This window comes from Lagenorhynchus albirostris, chromosome X (assembly GCF_949774975.1).
Source record: "Lagenorhynchus albirostris chromosome X, mLagAlb1.1, whole genome shotgun sequence".
Lineage (NCBI taxonomy): Eukaryota > Metazoa > Chordata > Mammalia > Artiodactyla > Delphinidae > Lagenorhynchus > Lagenorhynchus albirostris.
In genome coordinates this window covers 105,939,800-105,965,336 of record NC_083116.1, presented here as the reverse complement: position 1 = coordinate 105,965,336, position 25,537 = coordinate 105,939,800, and positions in this window count along the sequence as shown.

Below are 25,537 nucleotides of genomic sequence, written 5' to 3'. Positions count from 1 at the left end.
GAATCCATCAGTAACGCCCATGAGCAGGACCTTCCTGCTGCTCTGCTTTGAATACACAGTGTGAGAAAAAAATTCTGTTTAAAGCCTCTAATATTTGGGGAATGTTTGTTACAACACTGTAACTTATACTAACCTGACAGATACAATAAATATAGAACAATTAATAAGTAGATGCATATAATAAACGGGGGACTCAGGGTGCCATTGAAGTTAATGACAGAAGAATGATCATTGTATAGTGGTTAAAGATGACTTTCCTGAAGAAATGATGTTAGACTCTGGGATGGATGAAATAATAGTTAACCAAGTAGAGAATGTTAAATGGAGAAATAGTGCCTGTCTTCTAGGGCTAAGGATTAAAATGATCTAACATATTAACTATGCTGAGCAATTGGCCTATAGCAAAAGCTTAATAAATGCTAGTTTCCTTTTCTCATAATCTCCTAATTGGTTTCTGCCAAAATATTCCTTTGCCATTCACTAGACGCATCCTAGACTTCTGTCCATCCTTCTTAGTCTCTTCCAGCAGCCACCTTAGCCTTGGATCAGAAGATAATGCCGTGTCCTTTCACTGACTACAGGAAAATAATTCACTTCTACTGTAGCTGAAAACTGACCTTAACTAATTTTAAACTGATCATTTTTAAGGCCTTCTAGACAGACGGTCAAAGAACAGTCTCCTCGAATCACGACAGGCACTTGAAACCCAATATGTCAGAACAACTTTGGGGCTCTCCCCCAAACCAGAGTCTCTTTCAAGGCTCATTTCAGTAAATGGCCCTAGTATCTACCCTGTTGCTAATATCAGAAACCTAAGCATCATTCCTCTTCTTCATTACCCTCCCAAACTATAACCAAGAATCAAGATCTGTTGATTCTACTGTTAAATATTAGTTTAAAAATCTTCCTAGTTAAAAATCTTCCTAGTTGTCTTAATTTTCAATAAACTGTCCTCACCATCATCTCTCTTTGATTGCGTCCTTTGCCTTCTAACTACTGATTTCCCTGCATTTGCTTTTATGCACCCTTTCCAATCTTTTCTTCCTCAAGTTTTGAGACCTGTAGTACCTTTTGGATTCAATTTTGAGCTTCGTTTTCATGAATTTTAAATGGTACTTTAGATGGACCTTGAGATATTTTCCAGTTATCCCACTCTGATTTGTGCCCTAGCACGTTGTATTCTCGGGGTTACTATAGGAATCTTCCAGAGTCCTACTTAGAGAATCCTGAAGTAGATTGAACGTCTGGAGGATTTGGTTAGAAAAGGAAAGCATCAGCATCGTTTCTCGATCTTACACAGCCAGGTGGCAGTGTTGCTTCTTGGAAGATAATCATCAGAGGTTTGTAGGTTTGGAACTGGGTTTAGGGCTTGACTCTTAGCATTTATTTTATTATTCTTTTGAATCCGATCTACTGGCACCTTATTTCTCCCCAGTCATGTCACTGGAGCAGCAACACGAGCCTGATTCCTTAACTTTTTCAGGTATCCTTTTTTTTTTTAAACACCTCTGATTTCCTAGATGAAATATATTTACCTGAAAGAAAGATTGTATGAGGAAGAATTAAAATACAGTTCCTGGCTGTTCTTCCTATGGAAAGACTCATTATCAGGGAAGAAATTGTAGTTTCATTGCAACAGATTCTATGAAAACTGCAGCACAAGAATACTTTAAACAGTTTAGTCCATTCCATGTGACTGCAGGGTAATTAGTGAAATCCAGATTAATCAGAAACTTGCTAGGCAGCAGGGTGATTTGACTAACAGCCTGGGAAGGTACAAAATAACTGGGTAATGAAGTGGATCCGGTGATAATGTGCAAGACTGCTCCTGGGATTGTACAGAAATACATTATTTAGACAGATGCTGTATCTTGTGGACAAGAGATCTTTAAAACTGGAAATATTGTATCTTTCCTATCTGATTCTGCTTCATGCCCCCATGGACTAAAGATTGAAAAGCAGCATTAGAGAGGGGAATATTTTAGGAAACTCTTTCCAGGTCCAATCTGATATCTGTCATCAAAGGTGGAGGATGTGTTCTGTGTTACTCTAGGGCTTTGTCACACATCTGACCCTCATAAAAAATAAACACTGTCTCAAGTAGGAAGAACAGTTATCGCTCTCACTTTTTTTCATAGGTGATGAACTTGAAACTCCAAATGTGAAATGTGACAATGGAATGTAGTTACTCACAGCATGCAAAGACAAGCTTTCTTTCATTAGTGATGCTATGGGAGTTGCCAGGTATCCATACCCAGGCTGCAGCTGAAAAATCCTCTTTAATTTTGCTCAGGCAGAGTGGAAAACTCCATGCACACATTATTGGGCAAATCATCAGCTTCATGGATGATATGAGCACATTTTTGCCCAGGTGAAGTTCTCAGGGATAAGTAAGTACAAACAGCACCCACTGCTTATTAACTCTAACAAGAAGAGTTGGCCTTAGGCATAAAGGAAATAGGTGTCTGCCTATGTGGCAAGATTCAGGAAGCAGCCAAATGGCTTCTTGCCTTTCCCTGATACAAATAGATCTTTGTCCCTACCATTGCCATTCTCCCAAGTGGGACCGCATCCACAGGACCAAAGGTAGATGGTACGGTCCTTAGAGGGCAGCATGGGGATGCTAGACGAAATGCATGGCTGGGACATTTGGCAAAAGGAGAAACAAAGAGACAGCAAATTTCTAGGCTTTGAGAGTTGAAACATAAGCAGAGTTTAGTTCAACTTCCCCGTGAGGAATTAGCAAGTAGAAAAAAATCAACAACAATAACAACAATAATAAAGATTATTCCTTAGGAATTGCAAGGCATTATACTGGGTGACATGAGCAATAAAAATGAAAAAATATATATATAAACGTTGTGCCCTCAAGAAGTTTAGAATTTACCTTGAAAGATGACACGTGCATGTAAAATCCCACCTAACTGTTTAAGGCAACACACTACAGGTGTGAAATGTCTGACAGGGCAGGGGGTGCTTGAGCTCGGTAATACAAAAGAATGCTCTTTGCCTTTTTTTCCTTAATGTTTACTTTGTGATTTGGGAGCACATGGGCATTGCTCTGGGGTTAGAATTTAATGTTTCAGAAGAGGCTGGATAAAAGTTGAAAGGTGTTATTTATTTCTTAAAACCAAAACAAAGATATAAAGATAATCTGACTCTGCTCTCATCTCTCCAGTTCTAACTATAAACCACATAATTCAGTCAGCGAGAAGTGATTGAATGCCAGTCATGGGGGAGATGCCCTATATTTGTGTAGCATTTAATAAGTTATAAAATCACATGCATGTTTATACTTTCTATGCATCCTCATAACTTCTCTGCAAAGTAAGTGGGGCAGAAAGTACTCTGGAAATTTATGGTTGAGACCCCTGAACACACTGCCAAACTCAAAGGTCGATTTAACCACACTGATGCTTAGTGGATGGTTCTGCCATCAAAGGCCCTGGCCCCAGTAGGGGTGGAGACATAAGTCACACACATGAGAACAAAAAGAAACTACAGAGAGATAGTAAAATTAAAAGGCATTGGACTATTAATCAGAATATTTTGATTTATACCCTGATGCTGTTGATTACACTGAGTGAACCGAAAGAAGTTACTTGATGTCTTGTGATGCCTATTTTTTCATCCATAAAACTAGGCAATAGCTTGCTTTAAGGGGTTGCACACATACTGGATAGGCTTTAGAAACAGAAAGGTTCTACATAAATCTGTGACATTAAAAGGGAAGAAAGAATGAAGAAGTATGAAGAGAAATTTTTGTATATTTATAAAAATATATAAGATTTTGGTTAATCTCTACAAGAACTTTTGAAGTAGGTATTATACCTTTTTTTAAATTTTTTTTTATTTTTTGCGGTACGCAGGCCTCTCACTGTTGTGGCCTCTCCCGCTGGGGAGCACAGGCTCCGGATGCTCAGGCTCAGCGGCCATGGCTCACGGGCCTAGCCGCTCCGCAGCATGTGGGATCTTCCCGGACCGGGGCACAAACCCGTGTCCCCTGCATTGGCAGGCGGACTCTCAACCACTGCGCCACCAGGGAAGCCCGATATTATCCCATTTTATAGATGGGGAAAACTGAGGTTTGAAGATGTTTAATCAGTCGCTCCTGTTTACTTACTAGTAAATGGCAGGGCCTGGATTCAAACTAAGACATTTTTACTTGCAATTCTCCATGTTTCCTCATGTACCTATGCTTCCCTTTAAAACATATTGTAATTATCATAGTAGTTTGGGGGAAACTAGAAGAAGTCACAGGCAATCAGGAAGCCTACATTCCAGCCCCAATCCTGTCACAAAATCACTTAACCAGTTAACTTACTTTGTTTAGTCATTTAGATACTCTGTTTTCAGGTCAGTAAATTGAGAAGGTTGATCTAGATAATTTCTGGGATCTCTTCTAGCTCTTCAGTGACTGACTTGTCTCAGTTTCCCTGGATTGTCTCAGTTGTAGCACTGAAATTCCCACATTTCTGGATATCCCACAATACTGAGATTTTTCTGTTAACATTCTGTGATTCTGTGTTCAGGGAAAAAGCTTTGTGGAAGAGGGAGTATGAGCTGAGCCCTGCAGGTTGGGCAGTATTTAAATAGGCAGAAAATGAATTATTCCCATCGAAATAGATGTAAGACCAGCAATGTACAGAGGCAGCAATTAATCAGTCACAATGGACAAAAGGATGTGAGAGATGACATAGGAAACATAGACGGCACAGGCCCATTTTATGGGGAGTTAAACATCAGAATTTTGACTCCATGTGGATCTCAATGTAGAGTTTGCATAGATCTAAGGATTCTTTGTAAGAACAGTAATGATAATAGCAAATATTTGCTGAGTGCTTACTGTATACCAGGTACTAAGCTAAACCCTTAACATATATTCTCACTTTTAATTCTCCTTATAAGCCTACACAGCAGTACAATTATTAACTCCATTTTCATGATGAAAAAGGTAAGGACTATAGAATTTAAGGGAACTGCTAAAGCTTATACAGATAGTATGTTGCAGGGCTAGGATTTGGACTCTGTTCATTTCAGGCAAAGCCCTTAACATTTATTCTCCACTCATTCAATATCTGCATTTTCCTGTTATGCTTGCTTGAATAATGACTCACTCATTCCTCAACATATTTATTTCTAATTTTTAGCAACTTGCACTATTCCTTGAGCCGACCACAGTGCTATGGCAATTGACGGCAACATGAATTAAGAGTTTTCAGTCAAAATGGGAATTGGCAATCTCTAGCAGGTGGATGTGCCCCACGTTGCCCTCTGGAAGGGTCACCACCAGCCACTGTACCATTTGCAAATGATAGCACCCAGTTATGCTCTCCCCAATTCTCCTAACTCCTCTATCTAAAACCAAAGAAGAGATGGTTTTCCTGGTTTGAAAATTGTTTCAATATTGAGGATATAATTTTACGTTTCTCCATCTTTGTCCAAGAAATAAAGGATCAAGAGACCCAATGTGTCTCCTTCTGGCTGTTGATGATAACCCACAGAATCAGGAAGATGGCCAGATTTAGGAGATGTGATAAAGTTATAAAACACGATAGAGACAAAATGAATGTAATTTAATTCAAATATATATATATTTATTTATATCTTTATTGGAGTATAATTGCTTTACAATGGTGTGTTAGTTTCTGCTTTATAACAAAGTGAATCAGATATACATATGCATATATCCCCATATCTCCTCCCTCTTGCGTCTCCCTCCCACCCTCCCTATCCCACCCCTCTAGGTGGACACAAAGCACCAAGCTGATCTCCCTGTGTTATGCGGCTGCTTCCCACTTAATTCAAATATTAATTAAAACATTTGTCTTTCTGGGAAAGGGACTGTGTATTCCATTGCAGATACCTCTATTGCAATACCATTTCAAAGAGGGAAAAAGAATGTAAAAAAAAAAAGATGCCTTTAAAAATATGTTTAATTTCACAATGGTAGGATAACATATGAAGTTACAAATAAATGTGATAATCGTAATGAGGCTTAAGAAGTTATCATTTTTTACAATGGATGAACTGGTATTTTTTTTCCCTATAGTGACATTAGCATAGGAAAGTTAGACATTTAAAAGTAGGCCATACTTTATATTTCACATTCCTTTCGGAAAGTTAATATATATTATTTTTTATTTTTCTCTCTGCTAACCACTCACTTATGGAGAGATGATAAGGTGAAGTAATTGATGGTTTGAAGTCATTCTATTTCTACATTTAAATATATCTGATACTAAAAGAGGGAAAAAATAACTATACACTGGAGCAAATTGCAAAAAATACCCACAAAACTATGCCCTTATAATAAGCAGCATTATAGAAACCACTGTGGAAATGAAATAATGTGTTTCAGTAACTGAATTCCTTTCTACCAGTTACATTTAGTTCACATAGAAATATTGAAGTGATGGAATTAATTTTAGCCATTTATGCTGAAGATGGTTATAATTAAAAGTATACTTTATTTTTGAGGTCAGGCTCTGGCTTTTTTTTTTTTTTCTGTTTTTTCCCTCTTGCATCTCCCTCCCTCCCACCCTCCCTATCCCACCCCTCCAGGCGGTCACAAAGCACCGAGCTGATCTCCCTGTTCTATGCTGCTGCTTCCCACTAGCTATCTACCTTACGTTTGGTAGTGTATATATGTCCATGCCTCTCTCTCGCTTTGTCACAGCTTACCCTTCCCCCTCCCCATATCCTCAAGTCCATTCTCCAGTAGGTCTGTGTCTTTATTCCTGTCTTACCCCTAGGTGCTTCATGACATTTTTTTTTCTTAAATTCCATATATATGTGTTAGCATACGGTATTTGTCTTTCTCTTTCTGACTTACTTCACTCTGTATGACAGACTCTAGGTCTATCCACCTCATTACAAATAGCTCAATTTCGTTTCTTTTTATGGCTCAGTAATATTCCATTGTATATATGTGCCACATCTTCTTTATCCATTCATCCGATGGTGGACACTTAGGTTGTTTCCATCTCCGGGCTATTGTAAATAGAGCTGCAATGAACATTTTGGTACATGACTCTTTTTGAATTATGGTTTTCTCAGGGTATATGCCCAGTAGTGGGATTGCTGGGTCATATGGTAGTTCTATTTGTAGTTTTTTAAGGAACCTCCATACTGTTCTCCACAGTGGCTGTATCAATTTACATTCCCACCAGCAGTGCAAGAGTGTTCCCTTTTCTCCACACCCTCTCCAGCATTTATTGTTTCTAGATTTTTTGATGATGGCCATTCTGACTGGTGTGAGACGATATCTCATTGTAGTTTTGATTTGCATTTCTCTAATGATTAATGATATTGAGCATTCTTTCATGTGTTTGTTGGCAGTCTGTATATCTTCTTTGGAAAAATGTCTATTTAGGTCTTCTGCCCATTTTTGGATTGGGTTGTTCGGTTTTTTGTTATTGAGCTGCATGCGCTGCTTATAAATGTTAAAGATTAATCCTTTGTCAGTTGCTTCATTTGCAAAAATTTTATCCCATTCTGAGCGTTATCTTTTCATCTTGTTTATGGTTTCCTTTGCTGTGCAAAAGCTTTGAAGTTTCATTAGGTCCCATTTGTTTATTTTTGTGTTTATTTCCATTTCTCTAGGAGGTGGGTCAAAATGGATCTTGCTGTGATTTATGTCATAGAGTGTTCTGCCTATGTTTTCCTCTAAGAGTTTGATAGTTTCTGGCCTTACATTTAGGTCTTTAATCCATTTTGAGCTTATTTTTGTGTATGGTGTTAGGGAGTGATCTAATCTCATACTTTTACATGTACCTGTCCAGTTTTCCGAGCACCACTTATTGAAGAGGCTGTCCTTTCTCCACTGTACATTCCTGCCTCCTTTATCAAAGATAAGGTGACCATATGTGCGTGGGTTTATCTCTGGGCTTTCTATCCTGTTCCATTGATGTATCTTTCTGTTTTTGTGCCAGTACCATACTGTCTTGATTACTGTAGCTTTGTAGTATAGTCAAAAGTCAGGGAGCCTGATTCCTCCAGCTCTGTTTTTCGTTCTCAAGATTGCTTTGGCTATTCGGGGTCTTTTGTGTTTCCATACAAATTGTGAAATTTTTTGTTCTAGTTCTGTGAAAAATACCAGTGGTAGTTTGATAGGGATTGCATTGAATCTGTAGATTGCTTTAGGTAGTAGAGTTATTTTCACAATGTTGATTCTTCCAATCCAAGAACATGGTATATCTCTCCATCTATTTGTATCATCTTTAATTTCTTTCATCAGTGTCTTATAATTTTCTGCATACAGGTCTTTTGTCTCCTTAGGTAGGTTTATTCCTAGATATTTTATTCTTTTTGTTGCAATGGTAAATGGGAGTGTTTTCTTGATTTCACTTTCAGATTTTTCATCATTAGTGTATAGGAATGCCAGAGATATCTGTGCATTAATTTTGTATCCTGCTACTTTACCAAATTCATTGATCAGCTCTAGTAATTTTCTGGTAGCATCTTTAGGATTCTCTATGTATAGTATCATGTCATCTGCAAACAGTGACAGCTTTACTTCTTCTTTTCCAATTTGGATTCCTTTTATTTCCTTTACTTCTCTGATTGCTGTAGCTAAAACTTCCAAAACTGTATTGAATAAGAGTGGTGAGAGTGGGCAACCTTGTCGTGTTTCTGATCTTAGTGGAAATGCTTTCAGTTTTTCACCATTGAGGACGATGTTGGCTGTGGGTTTGTCATATATGGCCTTTATTATGTTGAGCAAAGTTCTCTCTGTGCCTACTTTCTGCAGGGTTTTTATCATAAATGGGTGTTGAATTTTGTCAAAAGCTTTCTCTGCATCTATTGAGATGATCATATGGTTTTTCTCCTTCAGTTTGTCAATATGGCGTATCACATTGATTGATTTGCGTATATTGAAGAATCCTTGCATTCCTGGAATAAACCCCACTTGATCATGGTGTATGATCCGTTAAATGTGCTGTTGGATTCTGTTTGCTAGTATTTTGTTGAGGATTTTTGCATCTATGTTCATCAGTGATACTGGCCTGTAGTTTTCTTTCTTTGTGACATCTTTGTCTGGTTTTGGTATCAGGGTGATGGTGGCCTCATAGAATGAGTTTGGGAGTGTTCCTCCCTCTGCTATATTTTGGAAGAGTTGGAGAAGGATAGGTGTTATCTCTTCTCTAAATGTTTGATACAATTCGCCTGTGAAGCCATCTGGTCCTGGGCTTTTGTTTGTTGGAAGATTTTTAATCACAGTTTCAATTTCAGTGCTTGTGATTGGTCTGTTCATATTTTCTATTTCTTCCTGATTCAGTCTTGGCAGGTTGTGCATTTCTAAGAATTTGTCCATTTCTTCCAGGTTGTCCATCTTATTGGCATAGAGTTGCTTGTAGTAATCTCTCATGATCTTTTGTATTTCTGCAGTGTCAGTTGTTACTTCTCCTTTTTCACTTCTAATTCTATTGATTTGAGTCTTCTCCCTTTTTTTCTTGATGAGTCTGGCTAATGGTTTATGTATTTTGTTTATCTTCTCAAAGAACCAGCTTTTAGTTTTATTGATCTTTGCTATCGTTTCCTTCATTTCTTTTTCATTTATTTCTGATCTGACCTTTATGATTTCTTTCCTTCTGCTAACTTTGGGGTTTTTTTGTTCTTCTTTCTCTAATTCCTTTAGGTGCAAGGTTAGGTTGTTTATTCGAGATGTTTCCTGTTTTGTAAGGTAGGATTGTATTGCTATAAACTTCCCTCTTAGAACTGCTTTTGCTGCATCCCATAGGTTTTGGGTCGTCGTATCTCCATTGTCATTTGTTTCTAGGTATTTGTTTATTTCCTCTTTGATTTCTTCAGTGATCACTTCGTTATAAGGTAGGGTATTGTTTAGCCTGCATGTGTTTGTATTTTTTACAGATCTTTTCCTGTAATTGATATCTAGTCTCATAGCATTGTGTTCGGAAAAGATATTTGATACAATTTCAATTTTCTTAAATTTTCCAAGGCTTGATTTGTGACCCAAGATATGATCTATCCTGGAGAATGTTCCATGAGCACTTGAGAAAAATGTGTATTCTGTTGTTTTTGGATGGAGTGTCCTATAAATATCAATTAAGTCCATCTTGTTTAATGTATCATTTAAAGCTTGTGTTTCCTTATTTATTTTCATTTTGGATGATCTGTCCATTGGTGAAAGTGGGGTGTTAAAGTCCCCTACTATGAATGTGTTACTGTTGATTTCCCCTTTTATGGCTGTTAGTCTTTGCCTTATGTCTTGAGGTGCTCCTATGTTGGGTGCATAAATAGTTACAATTGTTATATCTTCTTCTTGGATTGATCCCTTGATCATTATGTAGTGTCCTTCTTTGTCTCTTCTAATAGTCTTTATTTTAAAGTCTATTTTGTCTGATATGAGAATTGCTACTCCAGCTTTCTTTTGGTTTCCATTTGCATGGAATATCTTTTTCCATCCCCTTACTTTCAGTCTGTATGTGTCTCTAGGTCTGAAGTGGGTCTCTTGTAGACAGCATATATATGGGTCTTGTTTTTGTATCCATTTAGCCAATCTGTGTCTTTTGGTGGGAGCATTTAGTCCATTTACATTTAAGGTAATTATCGATATGTATGTTCCTATTCCCATTTTCTTAATTGTTTTGGGCTCGTTATTGTAGGTCTTTTCCTTCTCTTGTGTTTCTTGCCTAGAGAAGTTTCTTTAGCATTTGTTGTAAAGCTGGTTTGGTGGTGCTGAACTCTCTCAGCTTTTGCTTGTCTGTAAAGGTTTTAATTTCTCTGTCAAATCTGAATGAGATCCTTGCTGGGTAGAGTAATCTTGGTTGCAGGTTTTTCTCCTTCATCACTTTAAATATGTCCTGCCAGTCCCTTCTGGCTTGCATACTTTCTGCTGAAAGATCAGCTGTTAACCTTATGGGGATTCCCTTGTGTGTTATTTGTTGTTTTTCCCTTGCTGCTTTTAATATGGTTTTTTTTGTATTTAATTTTTCACAGTTTGATTAATATGTGTCTTGGTGTATTTCTCCTTGGATTTATCCTGTATGGGACTCTCTGTGCTTCCTGGACTTGATTAACTATTTCCTTTCCCATATTAGGGAAGTTTTCAACTATAATCTCTTCAAATATTTTCTCAGTCCCTTTCTTTTTCTCTTATTCTTCTGGAACCCCTATAATTCGAATGTTGGTGCGTTTAATGTTGTCCCAGAGGTCTCTGAGACTGTCCTCAGTTCTTTTCATTCTTTTTTCTTTATTCTGCTCTGCAGTAGTTATTTCCACTATTTTATCTTCCAGGTCACTTATCCATTCTTCTGCTTCAGTTATTCGCTATTGATCCCATCTAGAGTATTTTTAATTTCATTTATTGTGTTGTTCATCATTGTTTGTTTCATCTTTATTTCTTCTAGGTCCTTGTTAAGTGTTTCTTGCATTTTGTCTATTCTATTTCCAAGATTTTGGATCATCTTTACTATCATTATTCTGAATTCTTTTTAAGGTGAACTGCCTATTTCCTCTTCATTTGTTAAGTCTGGTGGGTTTTTATCTTGCTCCTTCATCTGCGGTGTTTTTTTCTGTCTTCTCATTTTGCTTATCTTACTGTGTTTGGGGTCTCCTTTTTGCAGGCTGCAGGTTCGTAGTTCCCGTTGTTTTTGGTGTCTGTCCCCAGTGGCTAAGGTTGGTTCAGTGGGTTGTGTAGGCTTCCTGGTGGAGGGGACTAGTGCCTGTGTTCTGGTGGATGAGGCTGGATCTTGTCTTTCTGGTGGGCAGGTCCACATCTGGTGGTGTGTTTTGGGGTGTCTGTGGACTTATTATGATTTTAGGCAGCCTCTCTGCTAATGGGTGGGGTTGTGTTCCTGTCTTGCTAGTTGTTTGGCATAGGATGTCCAGCACTGTAGCTTGCTGGTCGTTGAGTGAAGCTGGGTGCTGGTGTTGAGATGGAGATCTCTGGGAGATTTTTGCCATTTGATATTATGTGGAGCTGGGAGGTCTGTTGTGGAGTAGTGTCCTGAAGTTGGCTCTCCCTCCTCATTGGCACAGCACTGACTCCTGGCTGCAGCACCAAGAGCCTTTCATCCACACGGCTCAGAATAAAAGGGAGAAAAAGTAGAAAGAAAGAATTAGTAGAAGTAGAAAGAGAGATAGAAAGAAAGAAATAAAGAAAGGAGGGAGGGAGGGAGGAAGGAAGGAAGGAGGGAAGGAAGGAAAAAAGAGCAGATAAAGTAAAATAAAATAGAGTAAGATAAAATATAATAAAGTAATTAAAATAAAAAAATAATTATTAAGAGAAAAAAAGAAAAAACTTTAAAAAACAAAAATAAAACGGATGGATAGAACCCTAGGACAAATGGTGGAAGCAAAGCTATACAGACAAAATCTCACATAGAAGCATACACATACACACTCACAAAAAAAGGAAAAGGGGAAAAAAATCATAAATCTTGCTCTCAAAGTCCACCTCCTCAATTTGGGATGATTCGTTGTCTATTCAGGTGTTCCACAGATGCAGGGTACATCAAGTTGATTGTGGAGCTTTAATCAGCTGCTTCTGAGGCTGCTGGGAGAGATTTCCCTTTCTCTTCTTTGTTCTCACAGCTCCCAGGGGCTCAGCTTTGGATTTGGCCCCACCTCTGCCTGTAGGTCGCCGGAGGGCATCTGTTCTTCGCTCAGACAGGACGGGGTTAAAGGAGCCACTGATTCGGGGGCTCTGGCTCACTCAGGCTGGGGGGAGGGAGGGGCACGGAGGGCGGGGCGAGCTTGCAGCGGCAGAAGTCAGCATGATGTTGCACCAGCCTGAGGCGCGCCGTGCGTTCTACCGGGGAAGTTGTCCCTGGATCCCGGGACCCTGGCAGTGGCGGGCTGCACAGGCTCCCCGGACGGGGGGTGTGGATAGTGATCTGTGCTCACACACAGGCTTCTTGGTGGCGGCAGCAGCAGCCTTAGCGTCTCATGCCTGTCTCTGGGGTCCATGCTTTTAGCCGCGGCTCGCGCCCGTCTCTGGAGTTCCTTTAAGCGGCGCTCTTAATCCCCTCTCCTTGCGCACCAGGAAACAAAGAGGTGAGAAAAAGTCTCTTGCCTCTTCAGCAGGTCCAGGCTTTTCCCCGGACTCCCTCCTGGCTAGCCGTGGCGCACTAACCCTCTGTAGGCTGTGTTCACGCCACCAACCCCAGTCCTCTCCCTGTGCTCCGACCGAATCCCGAGCCTCAGCTCCCAGCCCCGCCCACCCTGGTGGGTGAGCAGACAAGCCTCTCCGGCTGATGAGTGCCGGTCGGCACCGATCCTGTGTGCGGGAATCTCTACGTTTTGTCCTGCGCTCTCCTCCGCACCCCGAGGCTTTCCCCCTCCGCCTCCCACAGTCTCCGCCCGCAAAAGGCCTTCCTAATGTGTGGAAACCTTTCCTCCTTCACAGCTCCCTCCCACTGGTGCAGGTCCCGTCCCTATTCTTTTGTCTGTGTTTATTCTTTTTTCTTTTGCCCTACCCAGGTACGTGGGGGTTTCTTGCCTTTTGGGAGGTCTGAGGTCTTCTGCCAGCGTTCAGTACGTGTTCTGTAGGAGTTGTTCCATGTGTAGATGTATTTCTGGTGTATTTGTGGGGAGGAAGGTGATCTCTGCATCTTACTCTTCTACCGTCTTAAATTAATTATCAGGCTCTGGCTTTTTATCTTATTTAGAAGTTTAGATTTCTCTTAGAAATTTTAGCTTTAAAAAGCTAGCTTCTATCACCAAAATAGGTTTGGTAAAAACTACTAAAATCAAGTGTCTCATCCCTGAACTTCAGGGTGTATACTCTTTGGAATTTCTTTGCGATTTACGGTCCCAAAGCCTCACTGACATTGTCTATTCCTCTCTGTTCAACACGTCTCGTGGCTTCTAGCCAGTTTCAACTTGGTTCCTGCTTGGATTGATATACATAGAGGATTTAGCTTTTGCCTTTTGGCACGAGCCCCTCACCTTCAGAATATTCTGAGATCTCCTGCCACGTGGTCCCTCATCCCCCGTCATGGCTCTTCCTCCGTAGCTTCTGCCTGATCTCAGCTGCTTTTGTGAGCCTTTAATTTTGTAATTTATGGATTACATTTGTTTCCTGGTTTTACTGCAAATGTTTCTGTTATTGTTTTGTGTGACTGCAAGGAAAAAAAATAGAAGACAGTGAAGTATGGTACTGTGCTTTTTGTACTGAAGGTACCTATTTAGTTATTTAATGTGAGATGTGGTTGAATATGTTATCATGAAAAAAAATTAATAAAAAATAATGTAATAAATATAATCAAATTTTAGCCCTATGAAAACTGATATGTTTTTGAAATAATATATTTCCAATAAGAAATGGATTAACTAGAACATGTTGAGAAAATAGTCTATTTATTAAGACAGATGTTTATAACTAAAAAAAACATATAGGCAATTTCTTGAATGAGTTGGATTTAATGGGGTGAAATTATGAAATAACTTTATTTTTCCCATGTATGTGTCTTTCAAAAATCCTGTATTATATCTTTCTTGCTTGAATTTCAGGGTTTTTCCCACTTGAGCACATCTCAAAAGTTTTTTCAGTTACTCTTACTTATGAACAGTCTCAATTTCAGGCATTAGAAGTCCGTTCCAATCTAAAATAAAAATCTGAGCCTCTCACTCAATTTATAGTTCTCCTTGTTCTCCAAGTTGGGCTGAAAAGAGAAGGTTGAGGAGGAAGAGGGGAGGGGTAGTGGGGAGGGGGAGGGAGGCCAAGTAACAGCACTAGAACCACCAGTAGCAGCATGTAAGGCGTCTTGATGTCTAGGCTTGAAACTGGCACACTGTCACTTATACTGAATTCTGTTGACGAAAGCAAGTCATAAGGCCAGCTGTATTCAAGGGATAAGAAAGTCAGTGCTTCTCTCTTGCTGCAATATTGCATTGCAAATGGATTGGATTCTTGGAGGACAAGGAATTGAGGACATTACTACAATCACTCTACTACAATTGCTTTTGCTGCTGCTTTGCAGATGACTCCCCCAAATCCACCGCAATATTTCTTAGTATGGGAGATGTCCCTTCCAGCTGGCAGTTTACCGCTCTCTCTTCAACTCCTGCTTCTAGTGGTATCTCACACTTGCATCTAGCCATGGCAGCCAGACCTTTGAGGGGCAGGCCTTTCAGAATATCCAAGTCCAGCTCCATTTTGTGTGTCTCTTCTGGTCCATGGGACACTTGCTTTTTTGTATCACCATCAATGGAAATATAGTTTTACTCCCTGGAGCCCTCTCTCCCCAGCTAGAAAGAGATGCTTTCAGTCTCTTATTTCTATACTTTTTCAGATCAAAGTTTTTGTTCTAACTTCAGGGAAAACAGTTCAAGATCCTCTGACTCATCTCTAACCACCCTCCCTCTTCCTTGGCTTGAGTTGTGGAGATGAAAATAGAAATGACAGTGGGAGCAGAGAAGTGCCCAGTGCCCCATCAACCCTCTCCAAAGAAATCCCCACTGATCATTTATCTCTCTTCCCACTCCCACTTCTTGTACATCCTTGAAGTGGGAGATCAGCTATAGGACCATTGGACTGTTTTTTGCTCCCACTTCTGCAGCAAGTCTGATATAGATGGTCTGTTCTCACATGCAAAGTATTATAGCAGGAAAATCTCCATTTAATAGTTCTATATTAAATTTTTAATTAGGCTAGTACTTTAATTGTGCAAATTCAGAAATTAAGTGATTGGGATTGTAAAGAATCGTAGTATGGTTCAGGGACCTGGAGATCTTTGATTTATAGAGAAGATTCAAGGAGGATGCAAAATTTATCTTCTGGAATGTGAATAGCTGTCAAGTCAAAAGAGAGAGATAAAGAAATGTGTCTTATTCATCGTTGTATGCCAGCACCTACCTCAGTCCCTGGCAGAGCTATTCTATGATATTTATTAATTGAACTGATTTGAATTAAACTATTTATTTGAAACTTCAGAGAGCAAAACTCGGATCAAAAAATAAAAGTCACAGGCAACTTCTAGTTAAGCAGAAGGTGAAGCTCCCCATGAATTACAGCTGTACAAAATAGACATCTTAGAGAAACAGTGAGATACCACACCTGTTCAAGCAGAAGGTATCTGGCCATCTGTGAGCGATACTATAAAAACAATTCTTACACTGCATGGGAATAGGGAATAATCTGTAAATGTTTCCTCTCTGCTAGTTCTAAGATGCTGTAGTTATTTTATATGTACTCTAGTTATATTTTTAAAAATCAATAAGTTTGTCTCTTGGATTGTTTGGTTGTCATTACTATAGGTCATGTATATTATATACAGCTAGAATTGTATTTGTAATTTTCCATGTATAATTTCTAAAATTTAAATCATACGCACTTAGTCATAGAAACCTACTCATTTTCCTCATTTTCTCATAATTATTAGGGAAGTAAGTCTCCAAAACAGTGGTAGTATACGTGTCTTGAAGTACTTTGAATTGTCGACTTTGTGAATATTTGCCTCATACTCAGTTTCTACTAGTGCATCAAAATGGTAAATGTGATCTCCACGGGCTATTGCATTTTATAAGTTTTTGCCAAATTAGTATAACTGTTTCATTTACCCTTGTTCTGCTTTTATTTATTTATTTTTTGCTACCACTTTCACTTTTGAGGATTTACATACTTGATACATTACCTCAAAGACCAGGAGATAAAGTGTGTTTTATTATTTATGCTTAGCAAGTATTGCATCAAACTTTAGATAAACTTAATATCAAACTTTAGCTAATCTTTGTTTTTATCCAAAAGCAGATGCATCAAATAACAAGTTCCAGGGAAATGTAATAATGAGTTGTAGTGCCTAAGATATTATTATTAAATTACATGAGGATTAAAAGATGCCTTCAGCATGCTCCAGAAAACTCTTCCCCTTTTCAGTCATAATCAAAATTTACAAGTTTATGAATGGTGTGTGTAGAATTCCAAATCCAAATCATACTCAAAATGATTACTGGGATTCTAGTACGTACTCCTTTCCTTCCTATATTCACACATTCTGCAGCATCTTCAAGACTCTCACCAAGGTCTACTTTTTCCATAATGCCATCCCTGATGGGCCCAGATCTCAGATATGAAGGTCCTACTCTAATATCTACTGTTCTGATAGTTTTCGCACAGTTAGCAATTATTGAATAATTATTTAATCATAATCAAATACAAATTATTAATAAATAACACCTTGTACTCTAGCTAAACTATATAGTGTATTGTGTTATTCTCTCATTGCTTCATGTATCTCATCAGTGCATGAGGGTGGGGTGGGGTAGGTGAGATTCATGTATCTCCTGAGAATTTAGATGTAAGAAAACCTTGATGTTCTGCCTCAGCATACATCATTTCAGCATGTTTTAAGAATTATTAATAAAACAGGAACACATTTTCTCTCTAACTGAGCATTGAAAGAACTAGGAACCATTTCCAGGCAGAGTTTTGATCTTGAAATCCATTGAGACAAGTGCCAGTGCTGAATTATACAATCTTTTATCTTCTTTGTGGAGTTTTGCTTCTCGTGTCTCCTAGGCAGCAGCTCTCATTACAGAGCAGGTATCTCAGAGAATGCATGAAGTGAAACATTTTCCTTCATTACAGCATTCTGTGTATTTACTCTTCGTGTGTAACTCCTGTCCTCAAGATTCTGCATCTCAGTGCTCACGGTTGTCACATACTCACCACATGTGCATCTATATCGATTATGGTCCATTAATTATTGGTGTTTGTTGGACTCTTTTATTTTTGTCTAATTCTTAGTGATCTTTTTTTCCCTTAGTGCTCTTTGCCCATCTCTGTTTTCACAGCATTTATTTTGAGCTCACAATTTATTGGATTTCTCTTTTCATAGGTCATTCAAAATTTTTTCTTTAGGCTTCACAGAATTCCTACACAAAGTTCAGTCATTGTCATACTTCTTGAAACTTGTCAACCTTTGAGTAAATAAACATCCAAGAACCTATATAAATTGTTTGATTAATATACAGAATTGTACTCAATTCATATGAATAGTCACCACCTATCATTTATAAATTAAAGGTCACTGTTTTATGTGATCATTATGGGATTAGCTGAAGTGTGTCCATGAAAACTCGCCCCAGCTACACCTGGGGGAATATTCCAGTGTTTGATATAAAGGTACCATGATGGTTCTTTTGAAATAATAATGTTTTCTGCATATTTTTCTCTTCCTTCATTTCAAACAGTTGTTAGGTTTTATAATTTCCTCATAGATTTTTACAGAACACATAGAGATTGGATGGCTAAAGTCATTGGCTCCACCTTCCCTTTGTTAAATAGTAATTTTGTCTGTCCCACAACTCACATAAGGAGAGAGAGAGAGATGGCTTTTGAAGAGAGGCGAGAAGGAGAAAGAGGAAGTTTGAGATTGGGGCTGACGTTGGACAAAAACAAGAAGTTGAGGGTCCTGGTGAGATCAGAGACATGATAGCCCTTTGAGGGGCTCAAGGAGTCTGGGTCTCATGCACAGGGGCTTTCAGACTCACCAAGTGAGTCACAAACAGGACTGGGAAGCAGCAGAAGTGCCAGACCTGAAGAGACTGTGTAGAAGCCTTAATAAAAGCTAAAATTGCATTTTCCAACAGCCTGATGGGATGGCACCTGGCTTTGGATTCAGGTTTAATTTTATTTAAATAAAATAGCAAATGAATATTTCTTACACATCTGAGCGTGTTGAATAAATTCCTACCTACTACACATGGAGGCTCATCTGAAACTGCTAAGAGCCCTCATGTTGCATATATCTTCATCCTGGACTGACTATAATCTCCTGCTTCCAGATGTGGCTCCCAAGACAACTGTGCTCATCTGCATCAAGCTAGCAGAGGAGAAAAGACGTGGAGGACATCAAGGATACCATTTGTATGCATCAGCTTGGAAGTGGTGCGTATCACTTCTGTTCACATCTCATTGGCTAGAACTCCATCTTATGTCCACACCTAACTGAAAGGTAAGAGGTAATACTCAATGGTGTATTCTAGCTGTGTACCCAGGAAGAAGAAGACCCCAATTTGTGAACAGATAGACAGCCTCTTCCAGTGTTTATCCTTCTGGTCACCAAATAGCCATTTTGTGCTTTTTCCCACATATGGAACACATTAACCCTCCTCCTCAAGCAAGATAACCCAAAGTGCAATCCAGGCACTGCATCCAGCTGAGCATCCAGGATCTCTGGGTGATCTGTCCTCTTCTCCATAGGATCCAGATGTTCCTTTCTGTGATCTGAGATATACATTGAATATGCAATGATAAGTCAGGGACAGGATAAATGCCATAAAAGCTTTCATTCAGAACAGAAAAGAATGGAAAATACTCAGCAGTCACTGATCTATAGAAATTATGAAATCCTGCTTAGGTAGAAGACATTTCTTGTCTCTCTGAAAAGGAGTGACAAACAAAAAACAATGTAAATGAACAAACCAAACCAAATAAAAACAAACACAGAGGTACAGGGAACAGAGTAATGGTTACAAGAGGGTAAAGGGCAGAGGGGGAGAGGGTGAAATAGGTAAAGTGGATCAACTATATGGTAATATATGGAAACTATTGGTGGTGACCATGTTTGAGTGTATACAGAAGTAGAAATATAATGTACACATGAAACTTAAAAATGTTATAAATCAATGGTACTTCAATAAAAAAATTTAAAGGAATGTGAAATTGCATATATTTGGAGAGTAATTGGAGTGAAGAATCTCTACTTTTTTTTTACTTTAGTATTTTATAAATGTGCAAACTACAGAAGTTCAGAAACTTAACAGCTAGTAAGTGGTGGAGCTGAGATTTCAATCCAGGCAGTCTGGCTTCAGAGGGCAGGTTATTATTCACTCTGCTAAACTGCCTCTCAGTTAAAATGAAGAAATTGTTTATTGTTAATTAGTTATTAGTTAAATAATGTTTATTGATATCTAGGTAATTCTACTGAGAAAGACAGAAACATTTTACTAGCAAGAGCTTATCAAGAACTATTTGTGTGATCTTAATCACCTGAGTTGTTTTTTTTTTTCAACCAGTTTTTCTAAATACTAGGAGCAATAGTGTAACCTCCCAGACTAACTAAACATTTTAGTCTCATGGCATCTTTGACATTTTTCAGCAGAAAGGAGAATGAATTTTGCAGTGAATTTTGAAGACAAATTTTGTGTGTATCATATTTAAACAAATTTTAAGGTTACATTGACCATTATCTCCTTCATCTCGTTTTTCTACAGTCACTTTATTTTGTTTTTTAATTTTTATTGGAGTATAGTTGATTTACAATGCTGTATTAGTTTCAGGTATACAGCAAAGTGAATCAGTTATACATATACATATATCCACTCTTTTTTAGATTCTTAACCATATAAGCCATTACAGAGTACTGAGTAGAATTCCCTATGCTATACAGTAGGTCCTTATTAGTTATCTATTTTATATATAGTAGTGTGTATATGTCAATCTCAATCTCCCAATTTATCCCTCCCACCCCCTTACCCCCTGGTAACCATAAGTTTGTTTTCTACATCTGTGAATCTATTTCTGTTTTGTAAATAAGTTCATTTGTACCATTCTTTCTATTTTTTATTTATTTATTTATTTTATTTATTTATTTTTGGCTGCGTTGGGTCTTCGTTGCTGCATGCAGGCTTTCTCTAGTTGCAGCAAGCGGGGGCTGCTCTTTGTTGCAGTGCACAGACTTCTCATTGCAGTGGCTTCTCTTGTTGCGGAGCAAGGGCTCTAGATGCGTGGGCTTCAGTAGTTGTGGCGCACGGGCTTAGCTGCTCTGTGGCATGTGGGATCTTCCCAGACCAGGGCTCGAACCCGTGTCCCCTGCATTGGCAGGCGGATTCTTAACCACTGTGCCACCAGGGAAGTCCCTGTACCATTCTTTTTAGATTCCACATATAAGTGATATCGTATGGTATTTGTCTTTCTCTTTCTGACTTACTTCACTTAGTCTGATAATCTCTAGTTGCATCCATTGTTGCTGCAAATGGCATTATTTTGTTCTTTTTTATGGTTGAGTAGTATTACATTGTATATACGTTCCACACCTTCTTTATCCGTTCATCTGCCAGTGGACATTTAGGTTGTTTCCATGTCTTGGCTGTTGTGAATAGTGCTGCTATGAACATAGGGGTACATGTATCTTTTTGAATTATAATTTTGTCTGGATTTATGCCCAGGAGTCGGATTGCTGAGTCATATGGTAATTCTATTTTTAGTTTTCTGAGGAACCTCCATACCGTTTTCCATAGTAGCCGTGCCAACTTACATTCCCACCAACAGTGTAGGAGGGTTCCCTTTTCTCCACCCTGTCTCCAGCATTTGTTATTTGTAGACTTTTTAATGATGGCCATTCTGACTGGTTTGAGGTGGTACCTCACTGTAGTTTTGATTTTCATTTCTCTAATAATTAGTGATGTTGAGCATCTTTTCATGTGCCTACTGGCTATCTGTATGTCTTCTTTGGAGAAATGTCTATTTAGGTCTTCTGCCCATTTTTTCGATTGGGTTGTTTGGTTTTTTTGGTTGTTGAGTTCTATGAACTGTTTGTATATTTTGGAGATGAAGCCCTTGTTGGTCGTATCATTTGCAAATATTTTCTCCCATTCCGTAGGCTGTTTTTTCATTTTGTTTATGGTTTCCTTTGTTGTGCAAAAGCTTGTAAGTTTGATTTGGTCCCATTTGTTTATTTTTGTTTTTATTTCTATTGCCTTGGGTGACTGACCTAAGAAAACATGGGTATGATTTATGTTAGAGAATGTTTGGCCTATGATCTCGTCTAGGAGTTTTATGGTATAATGTATTATGTTTAAGTCTTTAAGCCATTTTGGGTTTATTTTTGTGCATGCTGAGAGGATGTGTTCTAACTTATCGATTTACATACAGCTGTCCAACTTTCCCAGCACCACTTGCTGAAGAGACTCTCTTTTCTCCATTGTGTATTCTTGCCTCCTTTGTCAAAGATTAATTGACCATTGGTGTGTGGGTTTATTTCTGGACTCTCTATTATGTTCCATTGATCCATATGTCTGTTTTTGTGCCAATACCATGGTTTTGATTACTGTAGCTTTGTAATATTGTCTGAAGTCTGGGAGGGTTATGCCTCCTGCTTTGTTTTTTTTCTTCAGGATTGCTTTGGCAATTCTGGGTCTTTATGGTTCCATATATAAAATTTATATGTTCTAGTTCTGTGAAAAATGTCATGAGTAATTTGATAGGGATCGCATTAAATCTATAGATTGCTTTGGGTAGTATGGCCATTTTAACAATATTAATTCTAATCAAAGAGCATGGGATACCTTTCCATTTCTTTGAATCATCTTCAGTTTCCTTTATTAATGTTTTGTCATTCTCAGCATATAAGTCTTTCACCTCCTTGGTCAGGTTTATTCCTAAGTACTTTATTTTGGGAGGTGAGATTTTAAAAGGTATTATTTTTTTACACAGAATCTCTATGTTTTTATGACTTTTTTCAAACTTTCACAGTTGTCTTGCTCACATCTAGGATCAGCATACCATTTGGTAGCAATTTTCTAGGGATTTGGCAAGAATGCAGGTAAGGCTAGACTTGAGCTATGTGGTTTCCAGCCTTGCTGAAGATTGCTATGTTTCAAGCAGCAAAGAAATAACAGAGAGGGGCATTAGGACCAGGAGCAGCATAGGGGTCACCATTAGACCCAGGATTTGGGGCCAAAACTGGGAGAGGGGAAGTCTGAAGAATGATTAGGGTTGAATATCTCACTGGCCCTGTGGGTTTAGCACTTGAGGTCAGTTTTAATTTGATTTCAAGAATAAACGACTGAATATTTCTTGAACAACTAAATTTTAGTTTGAGATTCATTCTTGTTACATAAATAAGATTATCCTCTAAGCACAGAGATTTGGAAAGGCATGTTAAAGAGACACTCATCCCAGGACAGCAAAACATAGTGGGTATCATAATAACATTTTTTTAAATGTTCAATTTGGAGGAAATATATTTGGCAACAAAAATTTTAGGTAAGGGGGGAGAAGCAAATGTTGGCACATCAATGCAATACTGTCTGGGAAAACAAAAGCCCAGTCATGCCAACCTGATCTCCCTAACAGTGAGGAGGTGAACTCCTAGTGATACTAAACATTTCAAATATTTTTTTTCTTCTTGTCTCATTCCATATGCAGCATTTGACTTTCTGATATTTTGGCATCTAGCATAGCCTGTCTGTTAAAAAGGGCATGTCAAGCTGGCTTCAGTTTGTGATTCTAATTATAAATTAACTTTCCAATTTGATTTGATAGCCCTGTGAATTTGGATACATCCTGGATACAAACAGTTCTGAGGCACTGTGGTGATTTAACACATTAATGCAAATGCTTTGACTTTCTTCTTACTGAGAGGTAGGGCCTGTGTACTCTCCAGTTGAAGCTGGGCAGACTTTTGTCACTGCCTTGACAAAGAGAATGCAGTAGAAGTGACTTTGGTGTCTGGGGAGAGCTTCTGCCTATTTTGCCTGGGACAGTCACACTTCAGATCCCTGAACATCAAGTAAGAGGTCTGCTTGTGGTTGAATTTTTTAATTAATTAGCAGTTGGACTACTATAAAGTTTGGTTTTAGGTTTATCAACCACCCCACTATCTCTACCCTGTCTCCATGGACGCCTGCATGCATACATACACACACACACACACACACACACACACACACACACACACACACAGACACACACACACACAGACACAGACACAGACACATTTTGAGTTTAGAGCTAATCGAGCATCAAAAATTTTGATACAGGCATACTTCATTTTATTGTGTTTTGCTTTACTGTACTTCACAGATATTGTGTTTTTTACAAATATATTTGGCAAAAAAAGTTGTAAAAATATTGAACATTTGTGGCAACCTTGCATCATCAAGTCTATTCATGCTATTTTTCCAACAGCATTATATTTTAATTAAGGTATATACATTGTATTTTTTATACATCATGCTATTGCACATGTATTTGGCTATAGTGTAGTGTAAATAAAACTTCTATAAGCAGTGAGAAACTGAACAAAAAAAGTAAGAAGTTTGGCTACCCTGAGGCTACCAGGCTGGAGAGACCACATGGAGAGAGCCTGAGACTATATGAAGAGAGTGAAATGCCTCCTGTTACTCCAGATCCAACCTCTTGTTCCTGTTTCAGCCACCAACTGACTGCAAACATGTGAGAAACACTGAGACAGAACCACCCAACTGAACTGTCTCCCAATTCCCAGAGCCCAGAAACTGTGAGAGATAGTAAATGACTACTGCTGGTTGAAGCCACGAAGTTCTGGGGTGATATTTTTAGGTGGGGATAGATAACTAGAAGAGGCACCAAGGAACTTGGATTTCTAGGCCTACAATGAAGAGGGCCAGGGGCTGGACAAGACGAAACCAAGCAGTTACTTCCATTTTGCTAGGCCTCCTTGTGGGCAGCCAGTCACCCATTTAGCTTCAGCTATTTAGCTTGCCTTTTTCTTTTGTAACTTGACTCCAGCTAGAAATTCTTTATGCAGAGTGAAACTGTCTTATGCTGCTTTTTATCCTGCATCTGCCTAATTTGATGTTGGCCACATAATTAATACTACCTGATCAGTAAGAGGTCTCAAGGAAGCCACACCATACAGTTTGAAAGCAGTGCCCCCAGAATCCTAGACTTGAGCAAAACTGACAAGGGGAAATCATGTCCCCAGCAGTCACATATGGAGTATTAATACCTAACATTTATAAAGCAATGGAGCACTTGTGTGCCAAACACCTCCAAAAACTTTCTGTGCATTTACACATTTGATCTTTACAACACCTCTATAAGGTAATTTCTGTTATTATCCCCATTTTGCAGATGAGGAAACTGAGTCACAGAGAAGTGAGGTTACCTTACTTTCCCAGGGTCACCCTCAAGTAAGAGGCTAACATAGGAATAAGGCCTAAGTTGGTTCTAAAGTTTATTCTATTATCTATTACACTTTACTGCATCTGAATAGACTCCCAGCTCTAAAATGAAATTACTGATGGTTGTTTGTACGTGGGTAACATGGTAAAGGATAAAGAACAGTTTTGGAGTCTACAAGTGCATAAGATCTTGTTCTCTTACTGTCTGTGTGACCTCAGACAGGTTCCTCTGAGCCTTCCTTTCCTTTTTGTTGTTTTAATTGAGGTAACATTGGTTTATAAGTTCCATGTGTACAACATTATATTTCTACTTTCGTATACACTACAGCATGCTCACCACCAAAAATTTAAGTTTTCATCCAGCACCATACAGTTGATCGCTTTTACCCATTTTGCACCTCCCCCTCCCACCCCTTCCCCTCTGGTAACTACTACTCTGTTCTCTGTATCTGCATGTTTGTTTTTGTTTGGTTTGTTTTTTTTTCATTTACTTTTGTTATTGTTGTTTGAACCTTCCTTTTTTTTTTTAAGTCTATACAATGGAGATAATAATACCCACCTTTCAGGTTTAAATTTGATAAAGTCAAGAACCTTGCACATGATCTACACTGGTATGTATTATTGTTTAATCAACTAACTTTGGATGGCAAATTACCAGCTCATTACCAGCTAATAGGGT